Genomic DNA, 16,649 nt, shown 5'->3' on the forward strand with positions numbered 1-16,649 from the left:
CAGTACAGACCTGTTTAGGCGCAAATCCGCTTAACGTGCAGTAGTGCCATGCCTCCCAGAGCTACCTATTTAACACACGAGACTCGTTAACACGCGGTACAAGAACTTGCTATGTAGCACTACAGATTTGCTCACTAACTCACAGACCTAGAAATTGACAGGAAGTGTGGAGTGGAAACACGTTGTATGTCTTTACTACCGATGGGGGAAGGAGGCAGGAGGAAAAGGGGCAGCAATGTTAAAGCGCTGCTTTAAGGATGGTCCTTTGCTGCAGCAGCACTTTAAGGATCCTCAAAGCGCTGCTGCGGCAAAGGACCGTCCTTAAAGTAGTTCTTTAATGTTGCCACTCCTTTTTCCCCCGCTGACGGCGGCCCTGCTGGTAGGGACCCAGCAGGGCTGCTGATGGGGGAGGCAAAAAGGGCAGGACCAGGGCCATGGCAGCACTTTAAAGATGGTCATTTGCTGTGGCAGCGCTGGGCCGCCAATGTGGGGGGTGTCGTGCAGCAACACTAAAGCACTGCTGTGGCAAAGGACCCTGCAGCGCTTTAAGGTCCCTGCCCCTTTTGCCCCCCCTTGGCTACCGACGGTCAGGAGGGATCAAAGGGAGCAATTGTCCCATGGAGATATAAAGGGCCTGGGGCTCTGCTACCGCAGCAGCAGTGTACAGGGCCCTGGGCCCTTTAAATTGCCACAGGAACCCCGGGCGGTGCAGACCAGCAGCCTGGAAGGGCTGGCTGAGGGATGCTGACCTCTAGCCCCTCTCCTTCCGCCTGACTCTCCGCCCCTTCTGGGGGCCAGAACTGCCCCCCCCACCAGTAAGTGTCCTGAGTTACTTTCACCCCTGTTTAGTAGTAGTAATGTTTTTATTAAGTTACACATTTGAATTTATATTCTTGCAAAGCACCATTAACAGGCATGCAGTATTTGGGACACTGTGAATATGTATGTAATCATAGATAATTTTACATGTACATATAGATATCTTAAGATATTTCATCATGGTCCTCTTAACCCACAATCTGTTAACACGTGGTCGTGACGGCTTGACTCCTGACATCTGCGTGTAAACGGGTCTGTACTGTATTTGTATTTCTTTGCTGGAATTGAGGAAAGCAGGGGACAGCACCATGGACAGTAGCATTTTCCCTACTCACCTACACCAATCTCCTAGGAGTTCCTGTTGTGGAGAAGGTGGTACAGAGGCAGAACTCTCTTGTTTTCAGGCAGAAAGTCAGATAGCCACATGTGAAGGCACCTTCCATGTGCAGATCTGTGGACAAGACCATTATAGATGGTTATTGCCAGTACTGCAGCTTGAAGAGGTAGAAATACCCATTTGACATCCATGAACATTAAAGTGATGGATTAGCATTTTTGCACCTCTTGCAAAAGGTATTCTAAGGTGTTGCTGAGGAATCGCCACATGACATCTTTACCTACTTGTTAATGATCAGGTGAAAGAGAGAATATTTTACAACTGTGTTATATAACTGCTATCAGAAGAAATAATTTCAGAATTAGGTCAGCCTGCACACTAGTTACCATTTTCAGTAAATTTTGTAAACAGCAAATGTTGGGAATGTTTGTTCACTAAGTTACTCAGTAACAGCTTGTTCCATATTAAACAAAGAAAGATCAATGGCATCTGTCACAGACTTCCTGTCAGGTTGCTTGGTATTGCTGATTGTTTAGATGTGTTTTGCTTAGGTAAGAACACAACTTACCAGCAGTATGATGCAAGTTTTAGTACAAATATTTATTGTCTTTTTTTAATAAATTTCCACAGCCAGTACATTTATGATATGTTCAATCACAAAAAATGGTGACATTAACTTTTCAAATATAATTTTAATGTTTTCCACATTTACAATTCCAAAAGTAACTTCATACTACAACTCCTTTTCGAAAGCAAGAATTGTTAATTTGCAAATCCCTTTAATTCTCACAGAAAAATTCCTAGCATCTTCATTTAATTTCTCAGAAAAGATTTATTAACAGTGTTAAAATGCTAACATTTGATTATCTTTACAAAATACACTACAGTATATTTACTGCTACTATATACTGTGTGAAGCATTGTAATGCACAGAGAATATAATTAATGTGACATGAACAAAATGGAATATTAAAAAGAAATGAGTTCTAGTCTGGGAGAAACAGCTATTTCCCATTGAAATATGCTTGGAGGAGCACTAGTGATGGTTCTTCAAAGGGAAACCACTGCTTCCTAGCTGAGTCTTAGTGCACAGAAGTACTTCAAAGGGAGATTTTAAGTTAAAGTTTACTGTAAGAAGTGGAATTGGGGGATAGTTTAAGGGTCCAGTTTCATTTGGTCTTGTTGAATTCAACCTTATTCTTTTTGTATATAGAGTGGTGGTGTTTAGAACTTTTTAGTTATCTTAGATTTCAAAATATTTCAGTATTTGCATACTCCTACAGGAAGAATAGAATAGTATAGGAAGCATTGATGTAAAGTTATTAAAGGCAAAATTGAAAGCATCAAGCACTATAATGCTTCTATGATTTACAATACTGTGTGCAGGTAAAGCATAAAACAAAGTGGACACTTGGGAAAAAAAATTGTGTATCTTTTTTAGTCAGTAAAACTGCTCAATATTGAATATCAATTGACTATTTAATGTCTCTAAATATAGTGTAGCCTTGAAGTAACTCTTTAGACTGGAGGGAAAAATAGTTAAACTTGTGGAGGAGTAGCGTATTAATTGTTGCTTTAGAATATTCATTGCGAGAGCGTCCATGGTAATAGAATATTTAGTTTTTTAATGTCTATTCAAATATTTGATTCTGATTTAACATGCTTATATAACTACAAAGATGTCCTAATAAACTGATTATATGTCAAAATATCTAATTTTTAAACTAGATACTTGTCAGATGATTGATAATTTCTGAGATCTAATTTTATGAATGAATTACATTTTGCATAAACTCAATTTTAAGGGGGAAAAAAAGAGAAATTGCATTAAGCTCTTGTTCATTCACAAAAAGAAAACTTAGGGAAGTACGGTAAATCCCATTAAATAATTTCCTAACAAAGGAGGAAACTGTGTCCTGAGCTGGTTTACTTTTGGTCAAAACACATCAAGAATTCACACGCATCCAGCTTTTAAGTGAACTAGCTTTAGTGTGCATAGCTTAATAGTTGCCATTAAAAAGACAGCATTTTCCAGTATTTTCATTGTGCGTGAAGTAACGTATTTGAAGTTATATATATGAAATTCCTTGAGAGAAGATTTGCAGAGAACTATGGACCATTATCAATGATTTAGGTGATCACCAAATCTTGGAAAGATATTTTTCAACTTAATTATAATAGCACCACTGAGGTAGGAACTCCAGTTGGAGAAAGCTGAAGAATTTCAATTCAATATTAATAATAATCATCACTATTTTCATATGTCTTGCACAAATATGCTTCTAGTCTTTATCAAGGAACAGCTGGTAGCTTGTATGTCATGAGATTCTCTCCACTGTCTTGGTTTGTTCACAGCTTAAAACTGACACTGTAAAATGTTTTACTGATGTTAGTTCATCATTTGTTTCTAGTGTCTTTGGTGAACTGTCTACTTGATCTTCTCTGAAGATCTTGGGAATTATTTTCCTGCTTCTGTGAGATAGGAAACATTATATTTTCTAACCATAATCTTTACTTGGAGCAGAGGTAGAAGGGATCATGTACAGGGGGTGCCATACCTGCTTCTAATGGGCCTAATCTGAATTAGGCTCTTAGAGGCATGTGTTGTGCTAATTCCCTCAGCTGCCTGTAGCCCAACTACTGCAGAAAGTTTTCTGGCCTCACTAGGAGATCCCCAAGCCACTTGAGTCTCCATTACTATAAGGAATGGGAAGCTCTTTTAGAAGACTATCCTTGCAGTGGTAGAATGATAAAAAGGAATAAAAAGTGTGGTAGAGTATCGGAGAAAAATAGTGATGTGAACTAATTCTGATCTCTGAATAAAAAAGAAAACATAGCTAGATAACAGTATCAATAGTAAGTTACAATCAGTCTTGTTCGTTTCATTTTAACATCACATAAATGAAGCGGATATTAATCTTTTACTTTGCCAGGGACATATTTACTAGTGTATTAAAATATTGCATTAAATTCAGTAATGGATTTCTTCATAGATTTTAAGGCTAGAGAGACCCATTATTATCATCTAGTCTGACTTACTGAATAACTCAGGCCTTATAACTTCACCCATTAACTCCTGCATTAAGCCCTATCATTTGTGGCTGAACTAGAGCATATTTTTTAGAAAGACATCCAATCATGATTAAAAGATTTCAAGTGGTGGAGAATCCACCACAGCCCTGGAAAATTGTTCCAGTGGTTAATTACCCTCTCTGTTAAAATTTTGCATCTTATTTCTAGTCTGAATTTGTTTTCCACCTCCAACTTTGAGTAATTGAATCTTATGACACTGTTTGCTAGGTTATTTTCTTTTCAATAAGCTAAATAAATTGAGCTCCTTAAGTCTCACTGTGACAAAGTGACACATCAGTCAGTGTACTGCTTTATGACTGGGTGGGGAATTGTTAGGTTTTCCTTCTTTGTAGCCTCACTGATTAGCGATTCAGAACCACTGGTGGTTCCTGTTGACTTGTGACTTCGTCTTCCAGCCAGGTCACTTTTAAGCTCACCTCTTTCAGAGTAAGTCAAAGACCTGTCCATTAACAGTCTGGAAGTCTTTTGCCAGGGCACTAGCCTGACTCTAGAGCCACTAGGCCTTATTGTTATCCAGGGCTAAACCCAAAACAGTGGTAACTTAACTGTTTCACTCCAGGCAGTGTCAGGAATAAATCAGTGGAATGCAGCTCTTCCAACTGATGAAAGATTGATACAAATAAATTTGCTCTTATCTAAAACTACTATTTATTAAATTTGGTCACACACAGATAAGCAATAGGTTTAGGACATCCCAAATAATTGCCTAAAATATGAGATATTGACTAATTAGCAGTTTACCTGCCAGGGAGTAGAGTGTCAGGGAAAAAAAATCTCTCAGGATAGCTTCAGAGAACTGCTCCAAGTACCCTCTATTATCTAGTCTTTTTATAACTAACTTTTACATAACACATAGCTCATAATGACCCTACTGGGTCATCACTTCTCCTAACTTCAGTAAACTATTTATCAATAATACCTTCCTAACAATCTTAGCCATAATAAGCTTCTCTACATGCACCCAAACTCAAGGTCCGATCCACTTATTTTCTTTCAGTCTCATAATTTGTTGACTTTTTCCCCCCGTCCTCCCATTTTGACTAGCAGAAACTGCAGCTAGTGTTTGACCTTGCCCCACAAAGCCCTGCTTGTTCAAATTAACTCTTAACTATGTGGTGTTCTATTTTATTAATCAAGGGTTACTGAATCCACACAATATGTCTGTGATTAGCTTGCTCAAGTTCTGGGGTAACACTCCCCCCCTTAAAGGTCATTATCTTTACTATTAAGACCTTTATATATGTGTAACAAGTTCAGTGGGTTACTCGTGAAGGCCCGGCATTAGGCTCAAGGCTCTCAACCGAGAGCAAGCAAGAATCTTCTTGCTGGCACTCTCAGGTTTCACCCCTGATTTTGCCTTGTTAGAGATCAGACCTCATGTACTTATATTCAGGGAGTACCCATGGTTTATAGAACCACTGGCTTTTCAGCCTGTCATTCTTTCTCTTTATCCAGCATATCAGTGCTAGGAATACAACATGTAGTAAAACATAATATTGCACAAAAAACCCCAGAAACATTTGCTACAAAATTTGTATAAATGTATTGATAAAAATATGTTTGCTAAACTGAATGTAACTGTAAAATAGAGGGAGAAAACTAATTACCAAAAATTGAATATAAATATACCAGGAAGAGGTGGATCTCAGATAAAACAATCTACACATACTACAAGGCTCTGTTCCACTGGCATTACTTTAGTTTTGTCTGGGTTTAGATTTAGTCAGTTGCTCATTGTGCTGCTGATTTTAGCTAGGATTTGAGGAAGCTAGGAGACGGCACTGTTTGACCTAAGGGAGATGAAGAGTTGAACAACATCAGTGCCACTTCATCCTGTGTTGTATCAGCTGAATACTGTGGAAGAGAAGATTGAGGTTTGTGAGATGCCAGAGGTTAGAGTTTTAGACCTGAAGGAGCAGTTGCCAGTTGAGTTCAGTTTCATGAGAAGAACCTGAGCCATTTAAGAGAGTTACCATCCACCTCTTAAGCCTCTTGGCTGCAGGAGTATTTTGTTCTGGTAATTTCATGGGTAGTTTGTTTATAAAGGGACTTTAGACTATAAAAGATAGTCTGCAAGGGCTTTAGTAGTGTCAGATTATTGCATATTTTCAGGTGTATGGGTGGCAGATTTGTATAGTCAAGGAGGTACTGAGAATCTGTTATCAGGGATCCCAGCTATTCTCTATCTGTCTATTCAGGAAGGACATGGTCAGACTTGCAGATGGCAGACACCACTGCCATTAGTACTTCCCTGACCACAACTTGTGTGAATGGACCAAGTTCTTCGAAGGAGTTTCTGTTTCTGGTTCTGAGCTTGACTTGTTCTTGAAACTTGAAACTTTCATCTAGCTTGTGAGATTAGAATTTAGCCCTGAAGTTATAAATGTAAACATATGCATGACTAAGGAAATAAAAATGTTAAGCTTCTTATTGCTACAGTAACTTGAGCATATGACATATTTGCAGTATTTTCATGACAAAGTAAGCTGCCTGATATACTGTATGTCCAACATGAGCAAGTTAAGGATGTAATGGAAACTATAACTTTCTTATTTACCTGATCATGTGGTTGTATGTGTGTTTAATTTATAATCTTAGGGTGGAGTTTTCCAAAGCATGTAAATGAGTTAAGAGCACAAGTAGTACTGAAAGGAAATGAAACTTGTCCTCATAAATCATTTAGATACTTTTGAAAATTCCACCTTTAATGTTGAATTAATGTAGGTTTTTACATGTACTTAATATTTCTATTTCTCAAAGAAGAAATGCATTTTTCCTTGCTGGTAGGAAAGAACACAACAAATGGTGTTATTCATTGTATGCCAACAGCATGCGCAGCAGTTTGCAGAACAAAGAGGAGCTCTTTTCTCCAGGAATTTACAATCCGCACGATCTCTGTTTGAATGTGGAGTTGGCATTTTTAATAGAGTCAATCCCAACAAGTTTCTTACATTTGTTTTTAAAAAAGGTGATTTTTAAGATTATAAAAAAGTAAGTTCTTATCCAATCTCTTATATTTTTCATTTATATTAGTTGTGCGTGTTAAAGAAAACACTGAAGTGTAAACTTTAATTTTCTCCTGATGTGCATTTATTTGAAATGAGCATTGACAGTAATTATAATCATGTTTGTGACTCTGTAAAAATAGTGTTTATTACCAGTGATTTTAGTAAGACACTGCTGATGTCGACATTCTTACACTGAACTATTTGTCTAGCCTGCTGTTGATGTCATTTTGTATTTACTGCCTTTCATTTGCATATTGTTTCTTCATGAATGATAGTCCGATTCATTTTAAATGCACACCAACTGCAAATAGACATGAATGAATGCTTGTAATTAGCTAGTAACAAGAACAGTGAGTCCCTGCTTTACAATAATGATTTATGGATTAAATTGTCTGAAGCTGTGACTCAGGACTCCGTTATTAAACATTCAGCATTTCTCTTTAAAGAACAGTTTTGAATAACTAACCCATCTTTATACAGAGTGACACACAAAGATAAATATTGTATAGATCGCGTTACATTTATATTCTGATTGTGGAATGGTGGTAAACACTAGAGGTAAAGCTGATTTATTAGACAAGGAACATGCAGTAGATCTAATCTATCTGGACTTTACTAAAGCATTTGACACAGTATCATACGGGAAATTATTAGTTGAATTAGAGAAGATGGGGGATTAGTACAGAAATTGTAGGGTGTTTAAGGAACTGGCCAATGAGACAACAATGGGTTATGCTGAAAGGAGAACTGTCGGGCTGGAGGGAGAGTACTAGTGGAGTTCCTCAAGGATCTGTCTTGGGAATTTAATATCTTCATTAATGACCTTGGCATAAAAAGTAGGAATGTGCTAATAAAATTTGCTGATGGTGCAAAGTTAAGAGATATTTGTTGTCAGTATAGAGGACTGGAATATTAAACAGGAAGAAATGGATGACCTACAGGACTGTAGTAGTAGAAATGGGGCGAACATTAGTAGTACAATATTCAAGGTCCATGAATTTAGGAACAATATCAAGAATTTCTGCTATAAGCTGGGAGCTTATCAGTTGGAAACAACATAGGAGGAGAGAGACCTGGGTGTATGAATCAATCACAGAATGTCTACGATACACCAGTATAGTGTGTCCTTAACAAAGGAAAATGCAATTGTAGGCTGTATCAAGTGTGATATTTCCAGTAAATATAGGGAGGTATTAATGCTGATGTACAAGGCACTAATAAGACCTCATCTGGAATAATGTGTACAGTTCTGGTCATCTATCTTCAGCAAAGATTAATTCAAACTTGGAGGTGGCTAAAGGAGCTTTGCTTGTTTATTCTAGCAAAATGAAGGCTGAGAGGGGATACGATTGCTCTCTATAAATACAGCTGGAGGGCAAACACCAGGGAGGGAGAAGAGCTATGTAAGCTAAAGGAAAATGTTGGCACAAGAACAGATGGATATAAACTGGCTATGAATAAATGTAGGGTAGAAATTAGAAGAGGATGCTTAACCCATCAGAGGAGTGAGCAGCAGAGGGACAAAAAACTAACTAGTTTTGTGATAAAATCTAATATACATATGGCTGAGTTTACATGATGATGTTCCCTATGATAGCAAGGGATGGGACTTGATGATCAAGGACATACCTTCCAGTCCGATGTTCCTATTAGTAGAGGCCACAGAGGGCTACAAATTCTTCCAGAGAAGGATGATGCTGATTAGGGGAAGCCTCTGGCACTGCCTCCTACTCCTCCTCTGCAGCAGGATTTACTGGGGAAGCAACCTTGCAGCCCAAATAGGTATAATAGAGTTAACCATTAACAGGCTGATTTTAGAATTATATTCTTTAGCTGTTTTTTGCAGTTAGATAATAAACAATAAAAAAGTATTAATTTTTATTTAAATTTTGTGGTTGAGTTTAGTGTTTGAAGAAAAAAAGTGATAGATTAATAGTACAAGGCAGGTGTTGCTGTACAAGTTTCTAAACACAGCTCCAGAAATGAACCGGAGTTCTGAGTGATAACAGCCTCTGATATCTTAATTTTTGGCCTTATCATATGGATAATGATCTAGGTGATGCTATCTTGGAGACAACCAACATTAAACAAAAGGCACATCCATAAATTTTCAGTGTAATCCTGTAGAGAGTTTATCACTTTTGGAAGAAAAAGTGATAGTAAATATGAAAATTATTCAAAGCTACACAAAGTAAGAGAATAAAACAAAATAAAAACTAAAATTATAATTAGTTTTTAAAGCTATATTTTCCCCTCCTAAATGATGTATTGATTTTCATGTCTCACAGAATCCCTCCTTTTCCTATTTTTTCCTAAACTTGGAATGGATTCTTATAGGAGGACAGCTGTATTTACAGAAGAGAACCTCCACTATTTTCAGGGGCCTGGCCTCCTTACCCTTATTATGTGTTTCTCAAGTAGAGATGTTTGAAAACCTTTTCCTTTCGTTGAGACTAATTTATATACATACAGGAACCAGGAAAAGACATCTATGAGGTCAAAAACTGTGAGGGCATATGCCCAGGCAAATCCATTGGATAGGGTGTAAATTAGCACAGAATTTGGTGCATGGTTGTTAAGTCTCTGCTTTACAGCAGTCAGTGCTGTCCAATTTGGTCATCTGACCCTTTGCCTGAAACCTATCTATGGACTGTGTGTTTTATCCTGGTGTTAGGAGCTAGTAATCCAGGTCAACTCCTTTTCCTGTATTGTGTGTCCATGATGTAGATTTAAATGAGTTAATTTGCTTCTGTGACCACTTCATCAATTTATTGACTATCTCTAAGTATACATAGATGTTGAAGAAAATGAATGGCAGTACACCTTTTGAAACTCAGCAGTGCTTAATTCAGGCAAATGAAACATGTTCCAGAACATCAGATCAATTAAAACCAAAATACTCTTCCTTGCTAGCTTTGGTACTACAAGGTTATAGCAGAATGAACAAGAAGCATGGCTCACTGGAGCTGCAAATACATCTCAATTAGATACAGCCATTGACATTACAGAGGCTCATATTCCAGTAGAACTAGTGAGAATATTATGTGTAAGTTTTACACTTAAAATTATGACTTCCCTTGCCAAAAAACCTTTGTAACAATTATATAGAGACCAAAGAATTCTGTTTTTGAAAACAAGATTGTTCAACAGATCAAAAGGATAATTTTAAATGTAGGTATTTTACAATGTGCACGCTATTACTGTATTTAAGTGCATTTTATTTCAGTCTTATGTAACAAGGTGACTTGAAAATGTTTTGTAAAAAAGCAACTGGCACTTAAGATTCCAAAAGTGATATATATAAATATAGATATATAGATATAATCTAAGAACAGCTGGAAAGAAAGGGATTGGGAAATTAGGCAGAAGGGTACATCCTCACAGAGAAAGACACACAAGAAATGTCAGCATAAGTGCCAATAACATATACAGTGAGAGGCCTGGTTGAAGAGAGAGGCAGAAACAGCAGAAATGCCATTGGATACTAAATTCTTATTTTCTTATCAAGTAATGGAGATTCTGCTTTAGTTTAACTGGCCGGTGCCATTGTTTTGGGGGAACAAGGATTTAAGTTCTTTCCTCACTGTCATGAAGGCATGAGGCCAGTGCTAAGTTCTTAGGTGGCTGTGGATTTATTACAATATTTTAAAACTCAGATCAAGTCAAAAGTAACCTGAATGGCAAATAAACAAATAAAATACAAATATAGACTATTAATATTTTTACTGAAGATTTAGTATGAAAAATAACAGCTGCTGACTCAGTTCTCTCTGTTTCACTGATACTGCATTGTTTGGAATGGCATTGCGACTTCTCCATGCCTGAAGAGCTGCAGAGATGAAAAGTAGAGGAACTAAAATGATAGCAGAAGTGAAAAAATGGAAGAGGTAGTGGGATAGGGGAATCTGAAACAAAATGATGAGATTTTAATCATTTAATTAAGTAGTCTTATAATTGTTTTATTTTTGATCCAAAATGTATCTTTTTGTTCAGCTTTTGGGTGGTTTTCACTTTTTTTTAGCATAGTTAATATTGGCAATAAAATGCTTTGAAATGAAATAATTGAGGGATCACTTAGTTTCATGTACACGAGAGTCCCCATTGCTGTCGGGTATCGAGAGTCTCATGGTACCAAGACCTTGCTCTTTGAGTGGCCACTTTGTGGCACTGGACTGTCCTCTATCCTCACTGGCTGCCCCTATGGGAGCACATGGAGGAAGAAGAAGAGGACTCATGGTGGGTCTCCTTGATTTCTGTTAGGAGTTTTCCTACACACTCCTTTGGGAATCTACCCATGGACAGGGAGGACTTTGTGATGTTTCAAGGATGGTGGAACCAACCTGTATGCCACCCTGTTCCCTTATGGATTTCTGCACTGGGGCCTGTGGGCTGCCTATTGTCAACAATTCAATAAACCACTGTACTGTCCCTTAGGGAAACTGGGGTTTCACATCCTCCCTCTACCCTTCCAAGGCAGGAGCAGACTTTGAGGAGTTGGAGACTAGGGCAGATGAGGAAGTCACCCTTGGCACTCCCATTTTGTTATTGCTGGATGAGGCAATTATGTCTCCTCCTCCTTCCATTGCTGATAACTTCCATTGCTGATGACTTCCATGACCTCATTAGAAGGGTTGATGACACTCTGCAGACCCCCCGGAGGAGGTCAAAGACCAGCAGCACAGGCTGCTAGATATTTTGTAGTCAGCAACACCTCCCAGAGTAACATTACCTATTAATGAGGTTCTCTTGGATCCAGCTAAGATGGTATGGCTGATACCAGCCACTAATCCACCAACATGCAAAAGGGAGAGAAAGACGTACTAAGTATCACCTAAGGACTCTGAATTTTAATTTTTCTGTTCCCCACCTAACTCCCTCATGGTGCATGCTGTGAATGAAGGGGGTAGGCAGCACTTTTTGAGAACTATCACCTATGACAAAGATTAAAAACAAATGGATTTCTTTGGACAAAAGTCTTATTCATCCACAACCTTGCAGTTCCAGATTGTGAACTATCAGGTGGGTCCACCTGCAGGGCAGCTAGAGTGGCAAAGCAGAAAAAAAAAACCTGCAGGGCGGCCAGAGCCAGGGTGCAGGGGGACTCCCTGTGCTGCAGACGTGCAGCGGAGTGCGCACCCAGTCTAGCGATGGGGGAGGGAGGGAGGGGAAGGGAGTGGGGGGAAAGAGAAAAAAGGGGGGTGGCCAGGGCTTCGTTGGGGCACCTGCCACTTGGCCCCTCCTGCTGCGCCGCCTGCTGGGAAGCCTCTGCGCCACTCTGGTTGGCTGGGAGGGAAGGAGGTGGGCTGCCATGCCAAGTTTGCTGCAAGGCGCTCCCCTCCTCTGCGCCGCCGCCCCCTACAAGAAAAAAAAATGGCCACCGGAATGCCGCCGCTTGTAATCTGCTGCCCCAAGCAGGAGCTTGCTTGGCTGGTGCCTGGAGCTCTACCTGTCAGGGCCAAATATAATTTTACTAATTACAACAAGCTTACAGCCTTTATTGAACAACTACTACATGACTGCAGGGAACAATTTCAGTCTTTTGTTGCAGAGGGTCAGCTTCTGGCGCTCGGAGTGGCCCTAGATCAGGGGTTCTTACAACAAATTTTAGGTGGCCTCAGAGTGTGACAACCAACTCTTGCTGGTGGCCACACTGACACTTGTCCTAAAATACTAGATGAACTTTAGGAAAAACAAATAAATACCACATATATACATCCACATCATTGTAATTTATTGATGTAGAGGTTTTTTTTGCAGACTCAGTAGTAAAAATATTACTGTGAAAAGTAATATTTGTACGTTTGTTAATATCAGTCACTTTTCGCAGTACGCTTAGTAGCTATCAGGAAGGCTGTGAAAAGTGATACTTGCATGTTTGTTAATATCACTTTTCTCAGCAAGTCCCAGGACAAATTAAGCTCTGAGAGGGTTGGGGAGACAGAGGCTGATGCAGTGGGGAACATGGTGGGATAGATGTGGCCTGGGGGAGACAGTGGGGCCCTGGGGCAATGGAGGGATGGATACAGGGTTAGGAAGGCAGTGGGGTCCAGGGGTGATGGGGAGGGGGACATGGATGCGGGGCCAAGAGAGAGGAGGGTGAGCCCTGCAGCTGTGCGACTGGAGCCAGGGGTTGGCTGCTGTGTGGCTGGGGATCAGTTCCCATGGCCATAACAGGAGCTGCCTGGCCGGGGCAGGGAGTTGGAGCCTAGGACCAGTGCCCCTGGCCATGCAGCCAGAGCCTGGAGCTGGGTGCTGGAACCCGGGGGGTCCATGCCCATTGCCATGAGGCCAAAGCCAGCACTTGCTGCTGCGCACCTGGGGCTGGGGATTGGCGCCTGGGGCCAGCATTTGCTGCCACGCACTCAGGGCCAGAGCTGGGGTCAGCACCCAAAACCCTGCAGCTGGAGCCGGGTGTTGGTGCATGAAGCCCCATGACTAGAGCTCTGCTCTGCGCAGCCAGGCTCCCTAAGTCCCACTGCTGGAGCCCACCTCCCAACCACCCCAGGGATGAAGCCCGAGCCTCATTGGCCCCCCTTCACTCAGGTAGAGAACTTACCGTGCTCCTGCAGCGTTGAGCCTCACCAGTTTCCAGGAGTCATGTAGGGCTGTGTATCCAGGAGGAACTTGGGGGGGAAGGGGAGGGAGGCTGATGCTTTGCGTTCCCCCCACATCACCCCTCAGAAAGCTGTCGTGGCCGCAGGGAAACCCTCTGATGTCTGCTTTGATGTTCACAAACTTTTGTCAGAGACCACAAGTGATTCCCTGCACATATTCAAGGACTTTAGGGCTATCCTATGTTCCTTGGACATTTATGCAACTATGAGCAAGAAGCATTTCAGTAGGTCATATACTGCCCAGAGTTCATCCCTACTCAGTTCTTGGGGTGGAGTGGGCTGGGAAGGGACGGGGTGAGAGTGGGGCATTGGGGGAATGGGTAGAGTGGGGGCGGGACCTGAGGCAGAGATGGGGGTCGAGCACCCCCTGGGACTTTGGAAAGTTGGCGACTGTGGTTGTATCTCTTCCCCCTCTGCTTGAGTTGTTCCTTAGGGGATGACTTGAGTAGAATGGGGTGATTCATGCATGCACCCCTATATATCCTCTGCGTTAGCCATGAGGAGGCAGAGGGTGCATGGGAGGGCCGAACAGACACTGCTAGCTAGAAATCTCTGATCAAGGGCTTGAGAGGTGCATGCAAACCTGAAGGGGAGCACCCATATAGACACACATCTCAAAGAACTACGGTTACTGCACAGGGTGAGTAACTTTTCCTTTGCATATTTTTTTTTGCCCATTTCTAGCTAGTATCTGTGAAGGGTCCCTGCCAAGGATATTTTCTGTCCTGGAATATATAGTTGGTCTCATGTACATGAGTTTGCTATGCTAATCACTGCTGCTGTTAGAATCTTTCATTTTATAACAAAACATAGTGTTTTCCATACAAATCCTACAATATTTTAGATGTGATTAACTTTTGGATTCTTCCTCAGCATTTAACATCCATTTGGATTTATTTTTGATTTATTTCAGCAATTTCTGTTCTTTTTTTCTGCCCAGCACTTCATCCATATCTATGGTGACTAAAGCATCAGAACAATCTGCATCTCAGTCTCCTCATGATGCTATATTGGAACTGATTATAATTTCAAATTTGTTTAAAGTCCAGTGCTGAATACATTTAAAATAACTAGATATGTAACACTTTCTTTTCCTGGAATTTACAAACATATGTAAATTTAAAAACCTTTGTTAGCTCACCTTTTAATTGTCCAAACCAAATGTTTATGGACTATCTAAAACAATTTTTCCAGGTTATCTGACTCTGAGATAAGTAATTACAGTACCCAGAAATTGATCTTTCCCTTGAAATGTTTAGCTATTCAAGGCAATTAAACATGTTTATAAGCTGCCAAAAGAAAAGTTAGAAAAAATAGTATTCATTCTGTAAATGTTATTTCTGATAAAGAGAAGGCCTTTATGATGAAAGGATTTCCTTTTTTCCTTGTGGAACCAGTAGATTAAAAAATAATCTGGTTGTGAAAAGTTTCTAACTATTTGTATATGCTACATGAGTTTACCTTACTTGCAAGTAGTCCCCACTGATATAATTTGAGATTTCACTTTACATGGGTACAGGATTTTATTCCTATCAGGCTAGAAGATCTGGGTCCTGAAATTATTTATCATTTATGTTAATATCCAAAATATGGTAGGCCGTTTCCAGAAACAGCCCGTGTCCTAAAGAGCATTACAGCCTTAAATGACAAAGATGAAGAGGGGGAATGGGATTGTAATGTATAAGAAGTTTTTTTTACTAAAGTGCACATCTTACTAACTACACCTTTGTTGTCACTGATTTTTTTTAAAAAGGAAAGAACATTAATTTCTCCTCCTTTGTGGTCCTCCCCCAAAAGAAATTCCAGCTTCACTTCTAGTGTCCTTCAGCTCATCTCTCCATAGAGATGAGTGGTTTTTCTCATGAAAAAAAAATGAAATAGATAAGTAGGTGACTTTAGTCGCCTACCTTTTTGTAGGCTTGCTTCATGGAAGACATGGATCTTCAGTAGGCCCTGATCCGGCAAGTGAATCCATATGCACATCTGCATGGAGTTCCATTGAAATCAATGAAAGCAGTAAAGAATCCTGTGGCACCTTATAGACTAACAGACATTTTGGAGCATGAGCTTTCGTGAGTGAATACCCACTTCGTCAGATGCATGTAGTGGAAATTTCCAGGGGCAGGTATATATATGCAGGCAAGCTAGAGATAAAGAGGTAGTTCAATCAGGGAGAATGAGGCCCTGTTCTAGCAGTTGAGGTGTGAAAACCAAGGGAGGAGAAACTGGTTCTGTAGTTGGCAAACCATTCACAGTCTTTGTTTAATCCTCAGCTGATGGTGTCAAATTTGCAGATGAACTGAAGCTTAGCAGTTTCTCTTTGAAGTCTGGTCCTGAAGTTTTTTTGCTGCAGGAGGGCCACCTTAAGGTCTGCTATAGTGTGGCCAGAGAGGTTGAAGTGTTCTCCTACAAGTGTTTGTATATTGCCATTCCTAATATCTGATTTGTGTCCATTTATCCTTTTCCGTAGCGACTGTCCAGTTTGGCCGATGTACATAGCAGAGGGGCATTGCTGGTATATGATGGCATATATTACATTGGTGGACGTGCAGGTGAATGAACCGGTGATGGTGTGGCTGATCTGGTTAGGTCCTGTGATGGTGTCGCTGGTGTAGATATGTGGGCAGAGTTGGCACCGAGGTTTGTTCCATGGAATGGTTCCTGAGCTAGAGTTACTATGGTGCGGTGTGCAGTTACTGGTGAGAATATGTTTCAGGTTGGCAGGTTGCCTGTGCGTGAGGACTGGCCTGCCACCCAAGGCCTGTGAAAGTGTGGGAT

At 40.3% G+C, this 16,649-nt stretch overlaps 1 protein-coding gene across 4 annotated transcripts in view; it reads left to right on the forward strand.

Moving 5' to 3' along the window:
• RIMS2 (regulating synaptic membrane exocytosis 2) overlaps window positions 1-16,649 on the forward strand; it is an 885,358-nt gene that overhangs the window by 93,245 nt on the left and 775,464 nt on the right. The window lies entirely within an intron of this gene.

This window comes from Gopherus flavomarginatus, chromosome 2 (genome assembly GCF_025201925.1).
Source record: "Gopherus flavomarginatus isolate rGopFla2 chromosome 2, rGopFla2.mat.asm, whole genome shotgun sequence".
Classification (NCBI taxonomy): domain Eukaryota; kingdom Metazoa; phylum Chordata; order Testudines; family Testudinidae; genus Gopherus; species Gopherus flavomarginatus.